This window comes from Oncorhynchus masou, unplaced genomic scaffold, assembly GCF_036934945.1.
Source record: "Oncorhynchus masou masou isolate Uvic2021 unplaced genomic scaffold, UVic_Omas_1.1 unplaced_scaffold_3936, whole genome shotgun sequence".
NCBI classification, from domain to species: Eukaryota; Metazoa; Chordata; class Actinopteri; order Salmoniformes; family Salmonidae; genus Oncorhynchus; species Oncorhynchus masou.
In genome coordinates this window covers 10,001-29,249 of record NW_027010338.1, presented here as the reverse complement: position 1 = coordinate 29,249, position 19,249 = coordinate 10,001, and the positions used below count along the sequence as shown (strand labels likewise).

Sequence of the window (19,249 nt, the reverse complement as noted above, 5' to 3'; positions counted from 1 at the left end):
AAATAAATGAAGAATATCCCTCTTTACAGAGGCAAGAAAACAAACCTATCTGTTATTCAAAGCACGGAGAGACAGGCGATTCTGAAGAGGAGGACGAGTGTAGGATTTCTGTGTCTGTCCCAAATCCCCGGCTCAATGTTTGGACGGCTGGAAGGCTATCCGTGTCTTTTCACCTACTCAGGACGTTTCTGGTTGGTTCAGGATATGTACAAGAGTTTCAATAGGTGGTTTTTAACTGGGAATAAACTGAGATAGGCGGTGCCCTCTTCCACTTACTCGAGGAAGCTGGTGATATAGTCCTTACTGCAGGCCGACCAGGAAAAGGGGTTGGTGTTAGCTGTGATGTGGGCCGCCATCAGCTTGGCGGCCTCGTGGCCTTTAGTCCCACATGAGTTTCCTATTCCATCATGGTTCATCCCGAAACTGTAAGACACAAAATGGAGGACAGAGAGGAGGGCAGGTAAAACACGGAGTAAGATGGAATCAAGACAGTGATCTAAGGCCAGTTGCAGGTTAAGTTAAGGAGTGGGGGAGGATCAACTGATCCTAGATCTGTGCCTTAGGTCAGCTTCTACCCAGATTGGCTCAACATCCCATTCAAAGGGAGATTGGTGGTGTCATGGAGGGAGAAATCTACTGCAGGTGATGTGTGTAAATCAGTCATAGATTCTAATACTGCGGGTGAGGTGTGTGAATCAGTCAGATAGATTCTAATACTGCGGGTGATGTGTGTGAATCTGTCAGATAGATTCTAATACTGTGGGTGATGTGTGTGAATCTGTCAGATAGATTCTAATACTGTGGGTGATGTGTGTGAATCTGTCAGATAGATTCTAATATTGCGGGTGATGTGTGTGAATCCGTCAGATATATTCTAATACTGCGGGTGATGTGTGTGAATCAGTCAGATATATTCTAATACTGCAGGTGATGTGTGTGAATCAGTCAGATATATTCTAATACTGTGGGTGATGTGTGTGAATCAGTCATAGATTCTAATACTACGGGTGATGTGTGTGAATCAGTCAGATCGATTCAAATACTGCGGGTGATGTGCGGGAATCAGTCAAACAGATTCTTCCTTGAGGTTTGGCTGAAATGTTTAGGTACCTCTGAAAGAATGAATCTCTACCTTTACATTATTTTATACCTCATCTCTAGGCTTTGAGAGGGTGAGAGAGAGGTAGAGAGGCTATGGGATAGTTAGAGAGAGGTAGAGAGGCTATGGGATGGTTAGAGAGGGTAGAGAGGCTATGGGATGGTTAGAGAGAGGTAGAGAGGCTATGGGATGGTTAGAGAGAGGTAGAGAGGCTATGGGATGGTTAGAGAGAGGTAGAGAGGCTATGGGATGGTTAGAGAGAGTAGAGAGGCTATGGGATGGTGAGAGAGAGGTAGAGAGGGCTATGGGATGGTTAGAGAGAGGTAGAGAGGCTATGGGATGGTTAGAGAGAGAGGCTATGGGATGGTTAGAGAGAGGTAGAGAGGCTATGGGATGGTTAGAGAGAGGTAGAGAGGCTATGGGATGGTTAGAGAGAGGTAGAGATGCTATGGGGTGGTTAGAGAGAGGTAGAGAGGCTATGGGATGGTGAGAGAGAGGTAAAGAGGCTATGGGATGGTGAGAGAGAGGTAGAGAGGCTATGGGATGGTGAGAGAGAGGTAGAGAGGCTATGGGGTGGTTAGAGAGAGGTAGAGAGGCTATGGGATGGTTAGAGAGAGGTAGAGAGGCTATGGGATGGTTAGAGAGAGGTAGAGAGGCTATGGGATGGTTAGAGAGAGGTAGAGAGGCTATGGGATGGTTAGAGAGAAGTAGAGAGGTTATGGGATGGTTAGAGAGAGGTAGAGAGGCTATGGGATGGTTAGAGAGAGGTAGAGAGGCTATGGGATGGTGAGAGAGAGGTAAAGAGGCTATGAGATGGTTAGAGAGAGGTAGAGAGGCTATGGGATGGTTAGAGAGAAGTAGAGAGGTTATGGGATGGTTAGAGAGAGGTAGAGAGGCTATGGGATGGTTAGAGAGAGGTAGAGATGCTATGGGATGGTTAGAGAGAGGTAGAGATGCTATGGGGTGGTTAGAGAGAGGTATAAAGGCTATGGGATGGTTAGAGAGAGGTAGAGATGCTATGGGGTGGTTAGAGAGAGGTAGAGAGGCTATGGGATGGTTAGAGAGAGGTAGAGATGCTATGGGATGGTTAGAGAGAGGTAGAGAGGCTATGGGATGGTTAGAGAGAGGTAGAGATGCTATGGGGTGGTTAGAGAGAGGTAGAGAGGCTATGGGATGGTTAGAGAGGTAGAGATGCTATGGGATGGTTAGAGAGAGGTAGAAAGGCTATGGGATGGTTAGAGAGAGGTAGAGATGCTATGGGGTGGTTAGAGAGGTAGAGAGGCTATGGGATGGTTAGAGAGGTAGAGATGCTATGGGATGGTTAGAGAGAGGTAGAAAGGCTATGGGATGGTTAGAGAGAGGTAGAGATGCTATGGGATGGTTAGAGAGAGGTAGAAAGGCTATGGGATGGTTAGAGAGAGGTAGAAAGGCTATGGGATGGTTAGAGAGAGGTAGAGATGCTATGGGATGGTTAGAGAGAGTAGAGATGCTATGGGATGGTTAGAGAGAGGTAGAGATGCTATGGGATGGTTAGAGAGAGGTAGAAAGGCTATGGGATGGTTAGAGAGAGGTAGAGATGCTATGGGATGGTTAGAGAGAGGTAGAGATGCTATGGGATGGTTAGAGAGAGGTAGAAAGGCTATGGGATGGTTAGAGAGGGCTCCGTAACATCTGGTGTAGAGGGGACTAGAGGTCAGGGGTCAGTCTCTGTCTGGAGAGCTGAAGGAACCAGAGGGTTTTAACCACCACCCTGATGCTGCCTGTCTGTCAATCAATCACCAGCTACAGTCCAGACCGGTCAGGTATATGCAGCCAGCTACAGACCCGGGAGGAGGGAGGTGGGGAGAGACCAGGGCCAAACTCTCTACGTTCTCAATGAGACAGGGGGAAAGAGAGTGAAAAGGGAGAGCGGGAGAGGAAGAGAGTGAGAGAGAGAAAGACAGAGACAGAGAGCGAGAGAAAGACAGAGAGAGAGAGCGAGAGAGAGAGAGAGAGAGAGAAAGACAGAGAGAGAGAGAAAGACAGAGAGAGGGAGAGAAAGACAGAGAGAGAGAGAAAGACAGAGAGAGAGAGAGAGAGAGAGAGAGAGAGAGAGAGAGAGAGAGAGAGAGAGAGAGAGAGAGAGAGAGAGAGAGAGAGAGAGAGAGAGAGAGAGAAAAAGACAGAGAGAGAGATGTAAAAAGAGGTTCAACCCACACTCAATTCACCCTCCCCCTAAACCTCCTTAACAGAAAGAAAGGCTGCCTTCTGCTGCCCAACTATTCAATTTCTGACTGAACACTGGACTGGCTGCATATAAATCATTTGAACAATTCACATTTTTTTCTTCCCAAAACATTGTCTGTCGGAATATCGCAACGAAAGAAAAGCTTGCGTTACGGCAGGAAGCCGAGGCTTACTTTTCCTGACCGTCCAAAAGCACAAATCAGTATGTAATGTATATAACAAACCAACCACATCGCAAGGCCCCGGACTGTTTTTCTAAGCCTGGCGTTTATGACATTTTACCCTACTCTGGAAATAAATCAGCCGTCCTGAAACCGTGTCGCAACATTTCTTTTATTTTTTTTTTATTCATACATCCTCTCCTTGCAGGGACTATTTTTACAACTGCCCCACAACAGAAGCAGACTCGAGACATAATAAAGGAAATGGCCATCTCTGTGAACCGTAGACCAATACATCATCATTATTTACATTTATATTCAGGAGGTATGCGGACACTGTCATTAGCATGAGCAAATATGTAGAGATACAGTACAGGGTGTCTGCAGAGGGGAGCGTAGCTACACACAGACAGATTTGGCAACCCGACCCAAAGCTCTGGTACTTCTTCCAGAATAGTAGACTCTCTCTGTGTAGGAATATACACGACATGGCCAAAAGTAGCCCCTTCAAATTAGTGGATTCGGCTATTTCAGCCACAGCCGCTATTGACAGGTGTATAAAATCGAGCACACCGCCATGCAATCTCCATAGACAAACAGTGGCAGTAGAACGGCCTTACTGAAGAGCACAGTGACTCAACGTGGCACCGTCATAGGATGGCACCTTTCCAACAAGTCAGTTGGTCAAATGTCTGCCCTGCTAGAGCTGCCAACGGTCAACTGTAAGTGCACTTACTGTGCAGTGGAAACGTCCAGAAGCAACGATGGCTCAGCCGCGAAGTCGCCAGCCACACAAGCTCACAGAACGGGACCGGCGAAAGCTGAAGCGAGTAGCGCGTCAGCACAAGAACTGTTTGTCGGGAGCTTCGTGAAATGTGTTTCCATGGCCGAGCAGCCGCACACAAGCCTAAGATCACCATACGCAATGGCAAAGGTTGGCTGGAGTGGAGTAAAGCTCGTTGTAATTGAACTCTAGAACAGTGGAAACACGTTGATCAATCGCTTCACCGCCTGGCAGTCTGACAGACTAATCTGGGTTTGGTGGACGCCAGGAGAACGCTACCTGCGTGAATGCAAAGTGCCAACTGTAAAGTTTGGTGGAGGAGGAATAATGGTCTGGGGCTGTTTTTCATGGTTGGGCTAGGCCCCCTTCGTTCCAGTGAAGGGAAATCGTAACGCTATAGCATACAATGATATTCTAGACGATTCTGTACTTCCACCTTTGTGGCAACAGTTTTGGGAAGGTCCTTGTTTCATCATGACAATGCCCCGTTCACAAAGCGAGGTTCATAAACAATTATATACTGTTATGGACTGGCCACCCCTCAGCCTGGTTCCTCTCCACCCAGCACAGCCGCAGCAATGTTGCAACATCTAGTGGAAAGCCTTCCCAGAAGAGTGGAGGCTGTTATAGCCTATTATTTTGGAATGAGGTATTCGACGAGCAGGTGTCCACATACTTTTGGGCATGTATCGTATGCATGTATGTATTATTATTATACACAGGTGTAGTTAAATATTTTGTTGTGAGAATATTGTCATCCGGCTGAACATTATTTGGGGACATACAAATGGTTTTAAAAGCCTTGTGTGGAGGGGATAAGGGACAGGCCTGAAAGGGTTAACAGTGTTTAGTAAAGCCTTGCCGAGGATTCTGAGTAAATGTGAGCAAACTCACTTGTGGCCAATCTCGTGAGCGATGGTGAAAGCAGAACCCAGGCCGATGTCTTCATTGATGCTGCAACTCCTCTCCGGCTCACACATCCCAGCTACTGACGCCAAGCCTGGACACAAACATACACAGAGAGAGAGAGAGAGAGAGAGAGAGAGAGAGAGAGAGAGAGAGAGAGAGAGAGAGAGAGAGAGAGAGAGAGAGAGAGAGAAAAAAAGAGAGAGAAAAAGAGAGAGAGTGAGAGAGAGGAGAGAGAGAGGGAGAGAGAGACAGAGAAAGAGATAAAGAGAGAAAAAGAGAGAGAGAGAGAGAGAGAGGGGAGCGGGTGAGAGAGAGAGGGAGAGAGACAGAGATAAAGAGAGAAAAAAGAGAGAGAGAGGAGGAGGGGAGCGGGAGAGAGAGAGAGAGAGAGAGAGAGACAGAGACAGAGAGAAAAGAGAAAAGAGAGAGAGGAGAGAGGGGGAGCGGGAGAGAGAGAGAGAGAGGGGAGAGAGAGACAGAGACAGAGAGAGAGAGAGACAGAGACAAAGAGAAAGAGAGAAAAAGAGAGTGAGCGAGAGAGAGAGAGAGAGAGGGAGCGGCAGAGAGAGAGAGAGGAGAGAGAGAGAGAGAGAGACAGAGAGAGAAAAAGAGAGAGAGAGAGAGAGGAGATAGAGAGGGAGCGGGAGAGAGAGAGAGAGAGAGAGAGAGAGAGCAGAGAGAGAGCGAAAGAGAAAGAGAGAAAAAGAGAGAGAGAGGAGAGAGGGAGGGGAGCAGGAGAGAGAGAGAGAGAGGGAGAGAGACAGAGACAGAGAGAGAGAGAGAGAGGGAGAGAGAGGGGAGCGGCAGAGAGAGAGAGAGGGAGAGAGAGAGAGAGAGAGAGAGAGAGAGAGAGAAAAAAAAGAGAGAAAAAAGAGAGAGTGAGAGAGAGGAGAGAGAGAGGGAGAGACAGAGAAAGAGATAAAGAGAGAAAAAAGAGAGAGAGAGAGAGAGAGAGGGGAGCGGGAGAGAGAGAGAGGGAGAGAGACAGAGACAGAGATAAAGAGAGAAAAAGAGAGAGAGAGAGGAGAGAGGGAGCGGGGGAGGAGAGAGAGAGGGAGAGAGAGACAGAGACAGAGAGAAAGAGAGAAAGAGAGAGAGAGAGAGAGAGGGGAGCGGGAGAGAGAGAGAGAGAGTGGGAGAGAGAGACAGAGACAGAGAGAGACAGAGACAAAGAGAAAGAGAGAAAAAAGAGTGAGCGAGAGAGAGAGAGAGGAGAGAGGGGAGCGGCAGAGAGAGAGAGAGAGAGAGAGAGAGACAGAGAGAGAAAAAAGAGAGAGAGGAGATAGAGAGGGAAGCGGGAGAGAGAGAGAGAGAGAGAGGAGAGAGAGAGCGAGAGAGAGAGCGAAAGAGAAAGAGAGAAAAAGAGAGAGAAAGGAGAGAGGGAGGGGAGCAGGAGAGAGAGAGAGAGAGAGGGAGAGAGAGACAGAGACAGAGAGAGAGAGAGAGAGGAGAGAGAGGGGAGCAGAGAGAGAGAGAGAGAGAGAGAGAGAGAGAAGAGAGAAAGAGAGAAAGAGAGAGAGAAAGAGATAAAGAGAGAAAAAAGAGAGCGAGAGGGAGAGAGGGGGAGGGAGGGAGAAGACGAGGGAGAGAGCGAAAGAAAGAGAGCAAGAGAGAGAGAGAGAGAGAGAGAGAGAGGAGAGAGAGAGAGAGGAGAGAGAGGGGAGCGGCAAAGAGAGAGAGAGGGAGAGAGAGAGACAGAGAAAGAGATAAAGAGAAAAAAAGAGAGAGAGAGGAGAGAGAGAGAGGGGAGCGGGAGAGAGAGAGAGAGAGGGAGAGAGAGCGAGAGAGAGAGCGAAAGAGAGAGAGAGAAACAAAAGATAGAGAGGAGAGAGAGAGAGCGAAAGAGAGAGAGAGAGAAAAAAAAAGAGAGATAGAGAAAGAAAAAGAGAGAGAGGAGAGAGAAAGAGAGAGCAGAGAGAGTGAGATAGAAAGAGAGGAGAGAGAGAAAGAGAGAAAGGGAGAGAGAGAGAAAGAGAGAAAAGGAGAGAGAGCGAGAGAGAGAGAGAGAGAGAGGGAGAGACAGAGAAAGAGATAAAGAGAGAAAAAGAGAGAGAGAGAGGAGAGAGGGGAGCGGGAGAGAGAGAGAGGGAGAGAGAGACAGAGACAGAGAGAAAGAGAGAAAAAGAGAGAGAGAGAGAGGAGAGAGAGAGGGGAGCGGGAGAGAGAGAGAGAGAGGGAGAGAGACAGAGACAGAGAGAAAGAGAAAAAAAAAGAGAGAGAGAGAGCGAGAGAGACGGGGTCATGTCAAGGTGTAACATTTTAAGAGTCAGGACCATAAAAGCTGGATTCCTCAGTTCTGACCTCCTGGTGTTGAAGTTAGAGCAGCATGAGATAAGAAGTCAACCCTCTCGGGCTGTGTACCAAATGGCATCCTGTTCCCTATATATGTATATGAATATACAGGAAATAGGGTGCCATTTGGGAGGCCACTTGGGACGTACCCTAAGAGCGTTGAGAGTCGACTCTCAATATTAGTGCACTACTTAGGGTATAGGGTGTGAGCCGCTGCTGGACTCACCAGCAGAACCTGACTTCAGCATCAACTGGCTAGACATGAACTTTTTTCAACCTAAAGTCAGAGCTGGAAAATGTCTAGACACAGGCTTGGATTTATACATTTCACTCCAAGTAACAAGGGACCACCTAGTAATGCAAGCCAAGGAAGGGAATTTAAGAAAACATTTTCCTTCCCCCCCCCCCACCCTCAAAAATATAGATGTTTTCACCATTGCTGAGGAGTTCCAAAGGGAAAAGAATATGCATATTCTGGATGTTTGAGAACGGAGAGGAGATGAGAGTTAAAGAACACTGAGTAAAGCTATTTGCGTGCGTGCATGCGTGCGTGCGTGCATGAGTGAGTGAGTGAGTGAGTGGTGAGTGAGTGAGTGAGTGAGTGAGTGAGTGAGTGAGAGAAGCCATTTCCACCATCCAGGTGTCTCTGTCTCCCCCGGAGGGTAACAGGTCAGATAGAAGGAGCATCCTCACAGATTGCATCTACAGGGTTTCACATAACACTCAGAAGTGGGGTTGGCTCAGTATTATCTCCCACCCAGATTACCTAAAGACCCAAGGGCCCAAGAGCTGACCTGTAGCATGACCCCTGATATTAACGGGAGAAGAGGGGGAGAGCGGTTGAGAGGGGAGGACAGAGGGAGAGGAGGAGAGGGTTGAGAAGAGAGGGTTGTGAGGAGGAGAGGGTTGAGAGGAGAGGGTTGAGAGGAGGAGGGGAGGAGAGGAGAAGGGGTTGAGAGAGGAGGAGAGTGTTGAGAGTTGAGGGAAGGAGAGGGTTGAGAGAAGGAGAAGGAGGAGATGTTGAGAGAGGGTTGAGAGAAGAGTGTTGAGAGTTGAGAGGAGATGAGGTTGAGAGAAGGAGAGTGTTGAGAGGGGAGGAGATGGTTGAGAGGAGAGGGTTGAGAGAAGGAGAGTGTTGAGAGGAGTTGAGGAGAGGAGAGGTTGAGAGAAGGAGAGTGAGGAGGAGGTGGAGGAGAGGGTTGAGAAAGGAGGGAGAGGGTTGAGAAGAGGAGAGAGTTGAGAGGAGGAGAGGGTTGAGAGAAGGAGAGTGTTGAGAGGAGGAATGGTTGAGAAAGAGAGGAGAAGGTTGGGGAGGGAGGAGGGAGAGGTTGAGAGGAGGAAATGGGGAGAGGGGGTTGGGAGAGAAGAGGGTTGAGAGGGGTTGAGAGAAGGAGAGGGTTGAGAGAAGGAGAGGGTTGGGAGAGGAGGGGGAGGGTTGGGAGAAGAGGGGAGGGTTGGGAGAAGAGGGGAGGGTTGGGAGAGGGAGGGAGGGTTGAGAGAAGAGGAGAGGTTGGGAGAGGAGGGGAGGGTTGGGAGAGGAGGGGGTTGGGAGAGGGAGGGTTGGGAGAGGGTTGAGGAAGGAGGGTTGAGAGAAGAGGAGAGGGTTGAGAGAAGGAGAGGGTTGAGAGAAGGAGAGGGTTGAGAGATAGTGTTGAGAGAGGAGGAGTGTTGAGAGGAGGAGATGAAATGGTTGAGAAGAAGAGTTGAGAGGGTTTGGGAGATGGGAGGGAGGGTTGAGAGAGGAAGGGTTGAGGAAGAGAGGGTGAGAGAAGGATAGTGTTGAGAAGAGGAGAGAGTTGAGAGGAGGAGGAGAAGGTTGAGAGAGGAGGAGAGAGTGTGTGTGTGTGTGTGTGTGTGTCAAATCAAATCAAATTTTATTTGTCACATACACATGGGTAGCAGATGTTAATGCGAGTGTAGCGAAATGCTTGTGCTTCTAGTTCGACAATGCAGTAATAACCAACAAGTAATCTAACTAACAATTAATAAACTACTGTCTTATACACAGTGTAAGGGGATAAAGAATATGTACATAAGGATATATAAATGAGTGATGGTACAGAGCAGCATAGGCAAGATACAGTAGATGGTATCGAGTACAGTATATACATATGAGATGAGTATGTAAACAAAGTGGCATAGTTAAAGTGGCTAGTGATACATGTATTACATAAGGATGCAGTCGATGATATAGAGTACAGTATATCCGTATGCATATGAGATGAATAATGTAGGGTAAGTAACATTATATAAGGTAGCATTGTTTAAAGTGGCTAGTGATATATTTACATCATTTCCCATCAATTCCCATTATTAAAGTGGCTGGAGTTGAGTCAGTGTCAGTGTGTTGGCAGCAGCCACTCAATGTTAGTGGTGCTGTTTAACAGTCTGATGGCCTTGAGATAGAAGCTGTTTTTCAGTCTCTCGGTCCCAGCTTTGATGCACCTGTACTGACCTCGCCTTCTGGATGATAGCGGGGTGAACAGGCAGTGGCTCGGGTGGTTGATGTCCTTGATGATCTTTATGGCCTTCCTGTAACATCGGGTGGTGTAGGTGTCCTGGAGGGCAGGGGTTTGCCCCGGTGATGCATTGTGCAGACCTCACTACCCTCTGGAGAGCCTTACGGTTGAGGGCGGAGCAGTTGCCGTACCAGGCGGTGATACAGCGCGCCAGGATGCTCTCGATTCTGCATCTGTAGAAGTTTGTGAGTGCTTTTGGTGACAAGCCAAATTTCTTCAGCCTCCTGAGGTTGAAGAGGCGCTGCTGCGCCTTCTTCACGATGCTGTCTGTGTGAGTGGACCAATTCAGTTTGTCTGTGATGTGTATGCCAAGGAACTTAAAACTTGCTACTCTCCACTACTATTCCATCGATGTGGATAGGTGGGTGTTCCCTCTGCTGTTTCCTGAAGTCCACAATCATCTCCTTAGTTTTGTTGACGTTGAGTGTGAGGTTATTTTCCTGACACCACACTCCGAGGGCCCTCACCTCCTCCCTGTAGGCCGTCTCGTCCGTTGTTAGTAATCAAGCCTACCACTGTTGTGTCGTCCGCAAACTTGATGATTGAGTTGGAGGCGTGCGTGGCCACGCAGTCGTGGGTGAACAGGGAGTACAGGAGAGGGCTCAGAACGCACCCTTGTGGGGCCCCAGTGTTGAGGATCAGCCCTCACCACCTGGGGGTGGCCCGTCAGGAAGTCCAGTACCCAGTTGCACAGGGCGGGGTCGAGACCCAGGGTCTCGACCCAGGGTCTCAATGCCGAGCTGTAGTCGATGAACAGCATTCTCACATAGGTATTCCTCTTGTCCAGATGGGTTAGGGCAGTGTGCAGTGTGGTTGAGATTGCATCGTCTGTGGACCTATTTGGGCGGTAAGCAAATTGGAGTGGGTCTAGGGTGTCAGGTAGGGTGGAGGTGATATGGTCCTTGACTAGTCTCTCAAAGCACTTCATGATGACGGAAGTGAGTGCTACGGGGCGGTAGTCGTTTAGCTCAGTTACCTTCGCTTTCTTGGGAACAGGAACAATGGTGGCCCTCTTGAAGCATGTGGGAACAGCAGACTGGTATAGGGATTCATTGAATATGTCCGTAAACACACCAGCCAGCTGGTCTGCGCATGCTCTGAGGGCGCGGCTGGGGATGCCGTCTGGGCCTGCAGCCTTGCGAGGGTTAACACGTTTAAATGTTTTACTCACCTCGGCTGCAGTGAAGGAGAGACCGCAGGCCGTAGTCAGTGGCACTTCCGTTGCAGGCCGTCTGACTGCCGTTGAATTGAGATTCTACTTTGTCTCTGTACTGACGCTTAGCTTGTTTGATAGCCTTGCGGAGGGAATAGCTGCACTGTTTGTACTCGGTCATGTTACCAGACACCTTGCCCTGATTAAAAGCAGTGGTTCGCGCTTTCAGTTTCACGCGAATGCTGCCATCAATCCACGGTTTCTGGTTAGGGAATGTTTTAATCGTTGCTATGGGAACGACATCTTCAACGCACGTTCTAATGAACTCGCACACGAATCAGCGTATTCGTCAATGTTGTTATTTGACGCAATACGAAACATGTCCCAGTCCACGTGATGGAAGCAGTCTTGGAGTGTGGAGTCAGCTTGGTCGGACCAGCGTTGGACAGACCTCAGCGTGGGAGCTTCTTGTTTTAGTTTTTGTCTGTAGGCAGGTATCAGCAAAATGGAGTCGTGGTCAGCTTTTCCGAAAGGGGGGCGGGGCAGGGCCTTATATGCGTCGCGGAAGTTAGAGTAACAGTGATCCAAGGTTTTTTCCACCCCTGGTTGCGCAATCGATATGCTGATAAAATTTAGGGAGTCTTGTTTTCAGATTAGCCTTGTTAAAATCCCCAGCAACAATGAATGCAGCCTCCGGATAAATGGTTTCCAGTTAAATAAAGTTCGTTCAGAGCCATCGATGTGTCTGCTTGGGGGGGATATATACGGCTGTGATTATAATCGAAGAGAATTCTCTTGGTAGATAATGCGGTCTACATTTGATTGTGAGGAATTCTAAATCAGGTGAACAGAAGGATTTGAGTTCCTGTATGTTTCTTTCATCGCACCATGCCTCGTTAGCCATAAGGCATACACCCCCACCCCTCTTCTTACCAGAAAGGTGTTTGTTTCTGTCAGCACGATGCGTGAAGAAACCCGTTGGCTGCACCGCTTCGGATAGCGTCTCTCCAGTGAGCCATGTTTCCGTGAAGCACAGAACGTTACAGTCTCTGATGTCCCTCTGGAATGCTACCCTTGCTCGGATTTCATCAACCTTGTTGTCAAGAGACTGGACATTGGCAAGAAGAATGCTAGGGAAGTGGTGCACGGTGTGCCCGTCTCCGGAGTCTGACCAGAAGACCGCCTCGTTTCCCTCTTTTTCTGAGTCGTTTTTGGGGTCGCTGCATGCGATCCATTCCGTTGTCCTGTTTGTAAGGCAGAACACAGGATCCGCGTCGCGAAAAACATATTCTTGGTCGTACTGATGGTGAGTTGACACTGATCTTATATACAGTAGTTCTTCTCGACTGTATGTAATGAAACCTAAGATGACCTGGGGTACTAATGTAAGAAATAACACGTAAAAAACAAAAACTGCATAGTTTCCTAGGAACGCGGCGAGGCGGCCATCTCTGTCGGCGCCGGAAGTTAGTTAGTTAGTGTGTGTGTGTGTGTGTGTGTGTGTGTGTGTGTGTGTGTGTGTGTGTGTGTGTGTGTGTGTGTGTGTGTGTGTGTGTGTGTAAAGCCTTTTCCACCATCCAGGTGTCTCTGTCTCCCCAGAGGGTAACAGGTCAGATAGAAAGAGAAGAGGGGACCATTCCTCACAGATTGCATCTACAGGGTTTCACATAACACTCAGAAGTGGGGTTGGCTCAGTATTATCTCCCACCCAGATTACCTAAAGACCCAAGGGCCCAAGAGCTGACCTGTAGCATGACCCCTGATATTAACGGGAGGAGAGGAGGAGGGGAGAGGGGAGAACGGTTGAGAGGGGAGGACAAAGGGAGAGGAGGAGAGGGTTGAGAGAAGAGGAGAAGGAAGAGAGGAGGGGAAGGAAGAGAAGAGAGGAGGAGAGGGGAGAAGGTTGAGGAGGAGGAGAGCGTTGAGAGGAGAGGAGAAAGGGAGAGGAATGAGAAGAATGAGAGGGATGAGCAAGGGAGGAAAGGGAGAGGGAGAAGGAGGAGGTAGGGGAGAAGAGAAATGGAGGAAAAGGAGAGGAGAGAGGAGGAGAGGAGGGAGTGAGTGAGAGAGAATGAGAAAGCCAAGCAGATGCCGGCGCAATTAAGGCGATGGGGGGAATGTGACAAATGCGGTCAATCTGTCAACCCCCAGAGTCCCAATATTACCTCCAAGATATACTGTGGTGCCTGCAGGGGCTCTGCACCATCAGAAGAGGGAGGGGGCTGACACACCCTGCCATCCTTTATCCACAACCACCACCTCTCTTTTCTCTCGCTCACGTTCTCTTACAGTGTGTTCTCCTGCTCCCCCCTCTCTCTCTCTCTCTCCCCTCTCTCCCCCTATCTAAAACTCTCTCTCTCTCCCCCTATCTAAACCTCCCCCTCTCTCTCTCTCTCTCCCTCCCTCCCTCTCTCTCCCTCCCCTCTCCCTCTCCCCCTCTCTCTCTCTCCCTATCTAAACCTCTCTCTCTCCCCTATCTAAACCCCCCTCTCTCTCTCTCTCTCTATCTCTCTGTATCTCTCTCTCTCTCTCCCTATCTAAACCCCCCCCCCTCTCTCTCTCTCTCCCTATCTAACCCCCCCCTCTCTCTCTCTCTCTACCTCTCTCTCTCTCTCTCTCTCTCTCTCTCGTTGACTCTCTGAGCTTGGTTACAGAAGCTTAACAAGTTTGTAAGTTTAGGTTTTTAAGTTTGCCACAGTTCCTGTCACAGTGGAGACACAACATGCCAAACCAAACCCTGGGGAAAAGGACTGGAACCCAGTGTCCTTAAAGTACTGTACCAGGAAGAAAAGAGACCATATGAACATATAAATAGCCACATTATTTGAGCTATATTGGTAGAAGGACACAGTCAAGTGCACTTGGACGTTACCACGCCTGTACCCTTCCCTGCCACTACCCTGCCACTACCCTTCCCTGCCACTACCCTTCCCTACCATTACCCTGCCCTGCCACTACTCACTACCCTGCCCTGCCACTACTCTTCCCCTGCCACTACCCTGCCCTGCCACTACCCTGCCCTGCCACTACCCCCTTCCCTGCCACTACCCTGCCCTGCCACTACCCTGCCACTACCTGCCCTGCCACTACCCTGCCCTGCCACTACCCTTCCCTGCCACTACCCTTCCCTGCCACTACCCTGCCCTGCCACTACCCTGCCCTGCCACTACCCTTTCCCTGCCACTACCCTGCCCTGCCACTACCCTGCCCTGCCACTACCCTGCCCTTGCCACTACCCTGCCCTGCCACTACCCTTCCCTGCCACTACCCTGCCCTGCCCTCTACCCTGCCCTGCCACTACCCTTCCCTGCCCACTACCCTGCCCTGCCCTACCACTACCCTTCCCTTCCCTGCCACTACCCTTCCCTGCCATTACCCTGCCCTGCCACCACTACCCCTTCCCTGCCACTACCCTTCCCCTACCACTACCCTTCCCTGCCACTACCCTTCCCTGCCCTGCCATACCCTGCCCTGCCACTACCCTGCCCTGCCACTACCCTGCCCTGCCACTACCCTTCCCTACCATTACCCTGCCTGCCACTACCCTGCCCTGCCACTACCCCCTTCCACTGCCACTACCCTGCCCTGCCCTCTACCCTGCCCTGCCACCCTGCCCTTCCTACCCTGCCCCTGCCACCACTACCCTGCCCTGCCACTACCCTGCCCTTCCCTGCCACTACCCTTCCCTGCCATTACCCTGCCCTGCCTACCCTGCCCTGCCACTACCCTGCCCTGCCACTACCCTTCCCTGCCATTACCCTGCCTTCCCTGCCACTACCCTTCCCTACCATTACCCTGCCCTGCCACTACCCTGCCCTGCCACTACCCTGCCCTGCCACTACCCTTCCCTGCCCTACCAATTACCCTGCCCTACCACTAATCTTCCCTGCCACTACCCTTCCCTGCCACTACCCTGCCCTACCACTACCCTGCCCTGCCACTACCCTTCCCTACCATTACCCTGCCCTGCCATTACCCTGCCCTGCCACTACCCTGCCCTGCCACTACCCTGCCCTGCCTCTCCTTACCCCATTACCCCTGCCCTGCCACTACCCTGCCCTGCCACTACCCTGCCCTGCCACTACCCTTCCACTGCCCTACCACTACCCTGCCCTGCCACTACCCTGCCCTACCACTACCCTGCCCCACCCCTCCCTACCACCCTGCCCTGCCATTACCCTTCCCTGCCCCTGCCACTACCCTTCCTGCCACTACCATACCATTACCCTGCCCTGCCACTACCCTGCCACTACCCTTCCCTGCCACTACCCTGCCCTACCACTACCCTGCCCTGCCTCTACCCTTCCCTACCCTTCCCTACCACTACCCTTGCCACTTCCTTCCCTACCATTACCCTGCCCTGCCATTGCCCTACTACCCTGCCCTGCCACTACCCTGCCCTGCCACTACCCTTCCCTACCACTACCCTTCCCTGCCCTACCACTACCCTTCCCTGCCACTACCCTTCCCTGCCATTACTACCACTACCCTGACCTGCCACTACCCTTCCCACCATTACCCTGCCCTGCCACTACCCTTCCCTGCCACTACCCTTCCCTACCACTACCCTTCCCCTGCCACTACTCTGCCCTGCCTTTACTACCCTGTCCTGCCACTACCCTGCCCTACCAATACCCTGCCCCTACCACTAATCTGCCCTGCCACTACCCTGCCCTGCCACTACCCTGCCCTACCACTACCCTGCCCTACCACTGCCCTGCCACCCCTGCCCTACCACTACCCTGACCTGCTACTCCCTGCCCCTGCCACTGCCCTGCCTCTGCCACCCCTGCCCTACCACTACCTCCCTGCCACTACTGCCCTGCCTTTTACCCCCTGCCCTGCCCTGGACCTAACCCTGTCTGTACCTAACCCTGTCTGTATCTAACCCTGTCTGGACCTAACCCTGTCTGTACCCTGCCCTGCCTGGACCTAACCCTTTCTGTACCCTGCCCTGCCTGGACCTAACCCTGTCTGATCCTAACCCTGCCTGGACCTAACCCTGTCTGTACCTAACCCTGTCTGTACCCTGCTCTGTCTGTACCTAACCCTGTCTGTACCCTGCCCTGCCACTACCCTGCCCTGCCTGGACCTAACCCTGTCTGTACCCTGCCCTGTCTGCACCCTGCCCTACCACTACCCTGCCATGCCTGGACCTAACCCTGTCTGTACCCTGCCCTGCCTGGACCTAACCATGTCTGTACCTAACCCTGCCTGGACCTAACCCTGTCTGTACCCTGCCCTACCACTACCCTGCCATGCCTGGACCTATCCCTGTCTGTACCCTGCCCTACCACTACCCTGCCAAGTCTGGACCTAACCCTGTCTGGACCTAACCCTGTCTGTACCCTGCCCTGCCTGGACCTAACCCTTTCTGCACCCTGCCCTGCCTGGACCTAACCCTGTCTGGACCTAACCCTGTCTGGACCTAACCCTGTCTGGACCTAACCCTGTCTGTACCCTGCTCTGTCTGTACCTAACCCTGTCTGTACCCTGCCTGCCTAGACCTAACCCTGTCTGTACCCTGCTCTGTCTGTACCTAACCCTGCCTGTACCCTGCCCTGCCTAGACCTAACCCTGTCTGTACCCTGCCCTGTCTGTACCCTGCCCTACCACTACCCTAACATGCCTGGACCTAACCCTGTCTGTACCCTGCCCTGCCTGGTCCTAACCCTGTCTGTACCTAACCCTGCCTTGACCTAACCCTGTCTGTAACCTGCCCTACCACCATCCTGCCATGTCTGGACCTAACCCTGTCTGGACCTAACCCTGTCTGTACCCTGCCCTGTCTTAACCTAACCCTGTCTGGACCTAACCCTGTCTGTACCCTGCCCTGTCTTAACCTAACCCTGTCTGGACCTAACCCTGTCTGGACCCTGCCCTGTCTTAACCTAACCCTGTCTGTACCTAACCCTGTCTGGACCTAACCCTGTCTGTACCCTGCCATGTCTGGACCTAACCCTGTCTGTACCCTGCCCTGTCTGTACCTAACCCTGCCTGGACCTAACCCTGTCTGGACCTAACCCTGTCTGGACCTAACCCTGTCTGGACCTAACCCTGTCTGTACCCTGCCCTGCCTGCCTGGACCTAACCCTGTCTGGACCTAACCCTGCCTAGACCTAACCCTGCCTGGACCTAACCCTGCCTGGACCTAACCCTGCCTGGACCTAACCCTGCCTGGACCTAACCCTGTCTGTACCCTGCCCTGCCTGGACCTAACCCTGTCTGTACCCTGCCCTGTCTGTACCTAACCCTGTCTGTACCTAACCCCGTCTGTACCCCTGCCCTGTCTGTACCTAACCCTGTCTGTACCCTGCCCTGTCTGTACCCTGCCCTGCCGACAGTATACCCCACCTGGTCTCTCTGAGCTGTCTCCCCTTGCCTCCAGACTACAGAACAGAGTAGAAGAGAGAGCAGAACGTAGAGCCACTCACCTAGAGTCCCACAGGGTTTGTTCTTGTACGTGCAGATGTCGTACCTGAGGGAGGAAGAGGAAGAAGAAACATGAGGATTCTTCTGTCAGGCGCTCTGTGCTTCTATTCTGCTCTACTCTCGTCTCCTCTATTGTCTGTTCATCTATTCTATTTTATTCTATTCTGCTCTACTCTAGTCTCCTCTATTCTATGTTCATCTATTCTATTTTATTATATTCTCAGCACCTTCTATAAAAGCACATGCAAACAGACAGACAGACAGACAGACAGACAGACAGACAGACAGGCAGGCAGACAGACAGGAAGCAACACAGTATTTAAAGTCCAATAAGACCCTGCTGTGTCCCTGTTGTAACCTCGCCCTCAGTCTGCCCGCCCGTCCGTCCGTCCGTCCATCTATCTGTACATCTCTCTCTCTCTCTCTCTCTCTCTCTCTCTCTGATACAATGCTAATCCAATCCAGCGCAGGAAAAACAGTTCCACACAGTCAGCCTCAGCGCTTTACAGAGCACACATCATGCATTTATAATGAGTGATCCAATCATTCCTAAAGCTTTTAATCTATTAAAAACCCAAGGACACTGCAAATTACATTTCATTTTGCCCCCCCCCTCCCCCCCTCCATCTGTTTCCCCTCCACCCCCTATCCCGGTGGACCGGTTCCAAACCCATGAGGTACGGTCTCGAGGACAAGCAGACTCCACCTCGTTTAGGACATCTATTTATTTAGATTTACTTCCTTTAATTTCCCTGAGTTTCTCAAACACCACGGGCCACGTTCCAACGAGACACCGCATCCTCGATGACGTGGCCAGAGCCTAATAAAGCAACAACAGCGAGGATGGAGAGTCGCTCTGTATAGCACGGTGCCTAGAGGAGGAGCTGGATGTGGACCATACATAACCTCAAGGATAATGAGCGGAATGACTCTGTCTGGGGAGAATGTCTCCTCTCCTCCTGATGGGCCCACAATGGCAAGAGAGCCATAAGAACAGAAGAGAGAGAGAGAGAGAGAGAGAGAGAGAGAGAGAGAGAGACAGACAGACAGAGAGACAGAGAGGCAGAGAGAGACAGAGAGAGACAGAGAGAGGCAGAGAGGGCAAAGAGAGACAGAGAGAAACAGAGAGACAGAGAGAGACAGAGAGAGACAGAGACAGAGAGAGACAAAGAGAGACAGAGAGAAACAGAGAGAAACAGAGAGAGACAGAGAGAAACAGAGAGAGACAGAGAGAAAACAGAGAGAGACAGAGAGAGAGCGTGAGAGACAGAGAGAGACAGAAAGAGACACAGAGAGAGAGAGAGAGACAAAGAGAGACAGAGAGAGACAAAGAGAGACAGAGAGAAACAGAGAGAGACAGAGAGAGACAGAGAGAAACAGAGAGAGACAGAGAGAGACAGAGAGACAGAGAGAGAGAGAGACAGAGAGAGACAAAGAGAGACAGAGAGAAACAGAGAGAGACAGAGAGAAACAGAGAGAGACAGAGAGAAACAGAGAGAGACAGAGAGAGACAGAGAGACAGAGAGAGAGCGTGAGAGACAGAGACAGAAAGAGACACAGAGAGAGAGAGAGACAAAGAGAGACAAAGAGAGACAGAGAGAGACAAAGAGAGACAGAGAGAAACAGAGAGAGACAGAGAGAAACAGAGAGAGACAGAGAGAAACAGAGAGAGAC

General features: G+C 51.0%; 1 long non-coding RNA gene across 1 annotated transcript; it reads right to left on the bottom strand.

Annotated features, from left to right (window-relative positions):
- Positions 1-302: 302 nt before the first annotated feature.
- Positions 303-17,777, bottom strand: LOC135534759 (uncharacterized). The gene is made up of 3 exons (XR_010454741.1): positions 17,578-17,777; positions 5,165-5,270; positions 303-423 (listed from the first exon to the last, which is right to left on the bottom strand). It is a non-coding gene; the product is annotated as an uncharacterized LOC135534759 (long non-coding RNA).
- Positions 17,778-19,249: the final 1,472 nt, after the last annotated feature.